Source organism: Ceratina calcarata, unplaced genomic scaffold (genome assembly GCF_001652005.2).
Source record: "Ceratina calcarata isolate Rehan_Ccalc_2016 unplaced genomic scaffold, ASM165200v1 scaffold72.2, whole genome shotgun sequence".
Classification (NCBI taxonomy): domain Eukaryota; kingdom Metazoa; phylum Arthropoda; class Insecta; order Hymenoptera; family Apidae; genus Ceratina; species Ceratina calcarata.
The window spans coordinates 2,333,239-2,341,375 of record NW_017178472.1 but is presented as its reverse complement, the minus strand read 5'-3'; the positions used below and the strand labels follow the sequence as shown (position 1 = coordinate 2,341,375).

General features: G+C 41.6%; 1 protein-coding gene across 1 annotated transcript in view; it reads left to right on the top strand.

Moving 5' to 3' along the window:
* The first annotated feature begins 7,101 nt into the window (after positions 1-7,101).
* The window catches only part of LOC108630271 (spindle pole body component 110), a 56,765-nt gene continuing 55,729 nt past the window's right edge, over positions 7,102-8,137 (top strand). The window contains 1 exon segment of the mRNA XM_026818005.1: positions 7,102-7,218. The gene's annotated coding sequence lies outside the window, so the exon portion shown is untranslated.

Here is an 8,137-nt window from a genome sequence, read left to right as displayed (position 1 = left end):
TCCGCGAATGTGAGAACGAAAATTTGTCGTAATCGCGTAATTAATTCTTGGCTAAACGAGCGAGTTAGGCTTGCGTGGCGCTGGCTCGCGTGTGGACTCCGTGATTGCGTTTCACAGTATCCAGCAGCGCGAAAGGAATTACTATAGCAAACTGAAACCGCGGCGTATGAAAAGAAAGTGACTGCTGATTAATGCTATCAATCGATTCGATGCCTCGCGCGAGGGAACGATGATTGATTTCTTGATCGGCTATGTTAATTGACCGAGCCATGACTCACCGGTGAGTATCGCCGTACAGACTGATTCAATATTTGCCTGGCTAAGATATTACATATTGCATCACTGCCGTGACGTATTATAACTCCGTTTGCCTTTTCACCATTTTTAATGCGAATGTTAATAATAATGCGCGTATATTTTGTCGTGAAATCTCATCAATTTCTGAAGAAATTATTCTATTCCTGTATTTGAAAATAATGTTTAGTATTTTATCCGAGAAAATTACAAATGCACGCAAAAACTTAATTACCATTACATTGAATATGCGCACCGTGCGCAACGTGGCATTAACGGTGCGGTGATTGATGTACTTCGCAATTAAATAGTTTAAAATCAGCCTTGAAACAAACATACGATCTGCTTTACTCTATTATGGAGCTTCATAGTTCGACAGGAAGCGCAATAACTGCTTCGGGTTTATTGTTAGCAGAATCCTCTAATTCATAAATCTCCACTTCTGAAACAAATGAACAAAACAAAAATCCAAAGTTCATTCAAACAAATATGCCTAATTGACCTTATTATTAATTATAGATTGTACATTTTATGTTAATTATTTAAATTATAATTAATCAAAATTATAATGGCAGACTGTGCATTTATAAAAATATTGGATCTGAACATTTTATTATGAATGAATATAATAGATGTACGAAATATTAAACGTTGTATGCATAGTTGCATGCTTGAATAACGAAAGAAATTTTTTAAATTGATACTTATGTACTATAAATATTTTACATTGCTGGTTGATCTTAATGTTTAATTTTCTGATTACTTGGTTACACGATGTTACAAATTAATAGAGCTTTGAATCGAAATTAGTTGGAACGCGTAATAAAGTAGTGCAGGAAATTGTGTACCTCGCGTCGTTCAGCTGATTCGCGTTTGTTCGTTAAATCGTTATTAATTATTAGCTAATTAACAGGTGCTGCGGCGTGCGAAGCCAAGGGTTTACAGAACCTCGAAACCGGGTCGAAAGGTTACATTGCTGTACTTAATTACAGAGAACCGACGGCTATGACGGGTTCCCTGTGATTTCGTGTTGCATTGGAAATTTCATAATTCTGGTATTAATTCCCCTAAAAAATTGTAAAATGCAAAAGCTAAATTAAAAATAGAATATATTGCGATTTATGAGTCAGTGAAGTCACATGTTTGACCAAATGTTTCATGTACATTATATTATCAAAGTGAAATTCTCTACTAGCAAGATAAAAGAACATTCCCGTTCCATTTTAATTGAAACTGTTAGCTCGGATCAGTTTTAAACCAAAACGTAAAAAATCCTGAATCTAGATTCTGTTTTCTAAACGAATTAACACTCGATTCTCGATTCACAGTTCACTCGTTCCCACGTTATTAATTGTTCCCTCTCTAATACTCGCGGCACTTCACGCTAATTCACCATTCCCATTTCCCTTTTTTATCCCTTTTCCAGCGCGATCTCACAATGAAACAGAGGCGCGGCCATCGGCGGTGATCCCTCTCTCGCGCGCGCAAAAAAAAAGAAAGAAAAGGAAAATCACGTAGATGGATCATTAAAAGGGTTTCGTTCCCGTATGCTCCATGGAAATTTCAATCGAAGTCGAGAGAGGTCCATATCGGGGCCGGTAATCGAGTAATCGACCGTTCGCGCTTTGAATGCGCCATTGTGAACTCTTTCATGTGAGCGCGCACGGGCCCTAAGTAAGTAAATGCGCGGCGACGCGAATGCGGACACCGAGGCCGTTACGTGAAGTCGTGTGCCTGCCTATTAAACTCTCGACGAAATTGAACGAGATCCGATCTCGCACTCCCACAAGATATCAAAAGGAATATAATCTGGGAGGCCTCTCCTCGCGGTACATTACTGCAAGAACAAATGCGAAACGTCGCTTCTAAATTATCTACCCGGTTTCATCCACAATGTCCAGGAAGAACGAAATCAATGCAGCTATCTATTTTCAAATTCGAATGATTTTTCCTCGACCGAATTCATGTCCACATAAAAATCATAACATAAAAGAACTTCTATTTCCATAAATTATTTACTAAATTTATGTGAAACCCGTATGCACTTACTATGGCAAATGCAATTGACCAAATGTTATAATGTGTGAGAACACATGTACAGATTTCAAATTTTGAGAAGGAAATACACCTTCGTACCTGATCCAGCGTAAATCAATTACTGTTGAGCACGTCACTTAGACACGGGTGTAAGATTTCTCTGCGAACGACTACTCAACGCGCAACTATTCCTATTACCACTTTCTACATTCTCCGAATCTAATAAATTTTCCCTACGGAATATTTCAACCCGTGCGAATGGCTCAGTTATATTTCATTCAATTCGCATTCTAGCCTCCCACAAACCACGAATATGACAGACATAAAAAATGTATTGTCGAAGATATAATTGGGACTGTTGTCACCTTACGCTAAAGACTACATAATTAAACTGACATGTTGTAGTATAATATACAGACTGCAGATTTTTATACAAAGTAAAGCATTTAGCAAATAACATAATAATAAAAAATAATAAAAGAAAAATCTATGCTACTACAAATTTCCAATATCCGCTAAAATTTAAACGCATCGTCGAATTTATAGTATAAAAATCATAAAAATATATAGACACAAGATTTAAATAATGAAAATCGTAAAAGATACAAGAGTAGCATTAAAAACTATATACAATATTACAAAACCTGATTTCATTGTTCAATTCATGAAGGAACAACGAAAAAGAGCAATAAGCAAGAGGAGAAAGTGCATGAAGAGTGTAGACGACGTTTTTTAATTCATCCGTCGCTACGATAATCAGCCCGCGATTTAGCTTCAGGTCTCGAGCGCGGGTTCTCACGGTGGGAGGGTCGCACGCGCGCGCTTGAGCGTGTCCGCGTCCACCTGCGTGCCGATACGACACCGCTGCGCGGTCTCGCTCGTAAAATCAGCTTACGCAACCAGCGCTGGTTGCACAGCGCGACACGGACCTTTTCCACGGAGCGGAATATCGGGACCGAGGAATCGGCATCCGCGTCGCCGCGGCCGCTCGCGACAAGTGCTCGTTGTACCACTCACCGAGTGAGTCACTTCGCCTCGCGGACAACCGCGTTGGGTTTCCAGTTGGAAGAAACCTACTCGGAGTCGTAAGGAGAGGAAGAGGGTCGGGGATGTGGACGTTCTCGCGAACCGAGAGAGAGAAAGAGCGGAAGATACTGGATTTGAGAAAGAGATAGACGTCTCGAGGAGCACGGACCGAACAAGCTAAAATTCAGAAGGGTCAATGATTTCTCGTTCCAATTGTTATTGTAAGAATAGTACATCTCTACTAGTACATTCACCTGTTTCCGATTGCTTGAATATAATTAGTGAAAGAAATTAAAATGAGGGCAGTAATGTACGATTGGCTTCCCCTCAGGCCATGGAAATTTGTATGCACACAGTGGTGGGATTAACGGAAATAAAATGAATTGCACCAAAATTCATTCACCAATTGTGCATCAGGAACGACGAAGGAAACAATGGTGGACATTAAATGTAATTCCACATAGAGCAGAGCTATAAAGCGTTACGGGACGAGATAAACTTGGATAGAATGCAGGGGAAAGTAAACAGCGTAACCTAAGCCAGCAAAAGCAAACATCAGCGAGACAAGATGAGAAGGCAAGGAGGAAGCAGCAACGCGGAGAGCCAGACAGAAGAATCCAATATATCCGAGAGGAGAATCGAAGAGAGAGGTCTCGGCGGGCGAATGGAAGCGAACGGGCAACAGCAGCTATCCGAGGAAACGAGAGCAAAACGAGGTAGACTCGCGGAGGTGCACGACAGCGCGAGCGGTTCACGAAGCGAAGAGGAAACGGACGAAGGCGGCAGGCAGAGGAGGCATATAAGAAGAGAGGGGTAGGAGTGGAAGGAGAGAGGAACAGTTGCGTACGGTCGCAGGTAGATAGGTGATACATTGGCATCGGGGCAGCGTGCAGCAAAGTGCATTCGGTGCACTGACGTGCAGCGAGATAGTGGGGCCAGGAGAGAGAGAGAGAGAGAGAGAGAGAGAGAGAGAGAGAAAGAGAGAATGACCAGGTCTGGCCGAGCAGGCGTGCCCGATGGTTACGGCAATCACCGCACATGCTGCCAAGCTCCTGACCCACGATCAACGCAAACAAAACCAACCTGAGACCATCCGCTTCAACAGCGAATACGCGAGGGGATTGTGTCTAATTTTTCCAAATAAAGTTAAAGTTCACCTTTTGCGTTGCAACCGCAACGTGATTCGTTCCCTTGACGAATATCGCGGTGCAAACTATAGAAATAGTAAAATAAACAATAATTCAATGGAAACGGTTTTCAATATGTTATTTCCGCCGGAATTGCGAAACTCTGAAATCTATGGAAGTTTAATATTTATTCATCTTTATAACAGTTTCATATTGCATGTAACTAGAATTTAACAAGGAATGAAAATATTTTTAGTTAGATTGAAAAAAGCAGACCCGGGTTCATAGTCACAGACGCAAGAACGAACAAAAAGAGAAGAGGAGTGGAAAAGGAGCGGTCGTGTGCGGCCGCACGTTAGCGCCGCGGGCCAGGCATCCACCTGCCCGAGCCAAACGCCCACGCGTCCATGCAGCGTGCACGCTCGCACACACGCCTCACACTCACTGACGAGAGTTGCCCGCGGGCTTAGCTCCGTTACAATCAGCTCTGCGAGTGGCATTCCGCGAAACGCGCGCTGAACACGTCATCGGCCGAGAAGAGCGGCGACCTACGCGGTGCCCCGATGCATCGTTCCAATCTCTCCCCTCACCCTGAACAAGATTCAAACTCGTCCGGCGTAGAACAACGATTACAACTGTTCCTTATTTGAATCACCAACTCGAGCTTCGACGGAACTACGCTTTTTTAATGATAAGGAATTAAAACGAGATCAAGTTTATAATAAGAAATAGTAAAGCTCGCGTTTACAAGATTTAGGCGCGGTTAAACAGAGTCCGGTTAACGGAAAGAGAGTAACGAGCGGAGAGCACGAAACCATTCGCGATGGAATTCGCTGCGATATCTTCTCTTCGATTGCCTAGCTAGTTAAACCGATTTCTCACGAATTATCACCTTGAAAATCGCGTTAAAAAATCATACCGATCAACTGATATACATATACAAGTTAAAAGTGATCGCATTTTATGTATGATTTCATATAATATATAATTTAATCGAAACATATTGTCTAAATGGAAAAGAAAGAATGCGAAGACTAATGAAGCACCGATATCTGGAATTAGTTTACCCACCGTATAATTTCTAAGGGTTTCTTGACACAGTATCTCGCTGTACATAATTAATTCAATTGTATGGCGCGTATTTGTGACACACGTGCCTGGAGAGTTTCGGGATTTCACTGATCCATTTCGTGAAGCGTTGGCATTCTAGTCAGGATCTCCCCGAAGGGACAAGCCGTTCGTCCTGCTGTCGGCGATTCCACGAATTCATTGCTGCGCCTGAGTCACACGCAGCATTGTTATCCGATCAATCCTGACACTACGTGTCATGACACACATATAAAACTTAGTATGTACACTGTTAGAATGGGTCGTTCGGTGTTTAACACAATACTAGACGAAATTTTAACTGGTTATTCTACTGCATAAATTAACTGAAAATTCTTAAATGTTTTTAACAATTGACAAGTTATCTCGAAATTTAGCCCGTTGTCCAAAGTCTCTTCGAAAAGTATTTAGTACATTAAATGTAAAGCCTAAGAGGAGGCTCGACGCCGTTCGATAATTCTTCGATGGGATGCAAGAGACAGCGTAAACACTCGTTAACCGCTGCCATTACAATCCAAAGAACACGAAGCTATCCTGCGAGTAACCAGAAACCACGGAACCCACCATTTACACCGGCGCTGCGGCGTCGATCTCGAATCGATCGAAGAAACCAGCCGGAACCACCCAGAAGCACGCGTGATCGCGATTTTTCTCCGCCGTGGTCCCACTCGATTCAAACTCGGAGTCGTAAAGTGTCCTCCGCCTGTGAACCTTGCGATCAGATATAAAAGCCGGGCTGGCAACCAGGCGGCGCAGCGCGGCGGAACGAAGCCCCTCCGCAGTCGCGATCTTTTTCACTGGCAAATCCTAATTGTATCTCGGTTTACCCCGACGCGATGTACTGCGAATTTACGCGCGCGGCCTTCAATCCTCGGTTAGCTTGCGTGCGGAAATCTCGAGGGTGGCCGAGCCTCAAGAAGATGATTCCCTGATTACGGACTCGTGCGCTGCCTGAAATCTTCGGTTATTCCCTATTAATCTCGCGTACGAGATACGCCGCATCGATACTAGCCCGATCGCCAATCTCAGTTCGTTTCATATTGTCTGATCTTGCATAAAAATTATATTTCTTAAAATTCATTTTCGCGTTTATATAACAAAAAATTAATTTCCTTTACACGTACAAATTTTCTAGGAAATGCGTGTATAGAACAATCTTCAAACGCGACTTTTCATCTCTTATTCTAACTTGAAACACTCACCTATATTAATGTACTGTTTTATACAATTTTACTGTGAAAATGAGGATACTTAAAGAGATATTAACAAAATTATAAGGTTTTCTTCATTGTCTAATTGCAAGATGCTAGAGTACATAATACTAAGACGGAACTCGTAGCGGTTCACTGTGATTCGCTTAACTACCTGCGAAGTGATTTAAACATTTGCAACGAGCTCAATTACGACGGAGTCACGCTGTGAAACCAGGCGTCGCTTGTAATTGTCATAATAAGGACGATATTATTGCCACGCGTCAATTACATCGAGACACCGTGCCGCGTAACGCGAGGTGTAATCGGTTGGTGTCATGCAACGTCGATGTTCCACGCAACGCGTTAATGTCTCCCAGTTCCCAGTTTTGCACGCGTCTACTTTTAAAGGAGTCCAGTTTCAAAGTAATTACATAGTAAGTATACATCATTATTAGAAATGTGTATTCGTTGTTGTATCGGGTTATAGTTAGTATTGGATTATTGGTAGTGAAAATGTATATCTAAATAAAAATTCGACGTTTCGCTCAATTATATGATAAATGTACACATTTTGTTCAGGGTTGAAAGTTAAAGTTTTCCGCGTGTAGAACAGAGATAACCGAGATACAAGCCCTAAATCTCTGTTCGGAGCGTTAGATTATTCGCGTGCGATCAAAGTTATTCGATCGACCTCAGTGCGGCGTGACTCGTAACTCGACGGGACTCGTTGCGAGGACTACCATACGCCTTAATGTTTGTTTCGTGCTGGCGTATAACTCGAATGATTACTATATATCCGCGCTTTATTAAGATACCGATGCAACGCGCCCGCAGGTACCTACGCGCGCGATTTTCCAATCCAGCGACTCCTGAGAATAATGTGAATCGTGATTTAACTGCGTAATTTGCCTTTTGACGAATTATCTGTGTCTTCTGATTTCTAAATATCTTTCTCACATGGAAAGATGTTCACACGTACCCCCACTTCAATCATCATATTAACGAAAGAACGATTATGGGTGTGAAAGTGTATGTAAAGTCGAAAAAAAAACACAATATTTCCACGTTTTATTCAAATGAAATATTAAATAACGTCTTCAATAATCCTCCTTAGACGACGTATATTAAATTCATCTGCTTCGATATAACTATCCTTCACGTTTACTGAGAAATATCAATTCTATACTTTCTTTCTTCGACAAAGGCATATTTAATCTATGAAGGAAAAATTACAATTACAATTAATGAGATTTCCTTATGTGTCCAGACTTTAGGGACACCCTGTATGAATATTCGCATTTCAAATAATGCAATATAAATTAAGTAAAATTTGTAACTGCAATTGTTAACAGA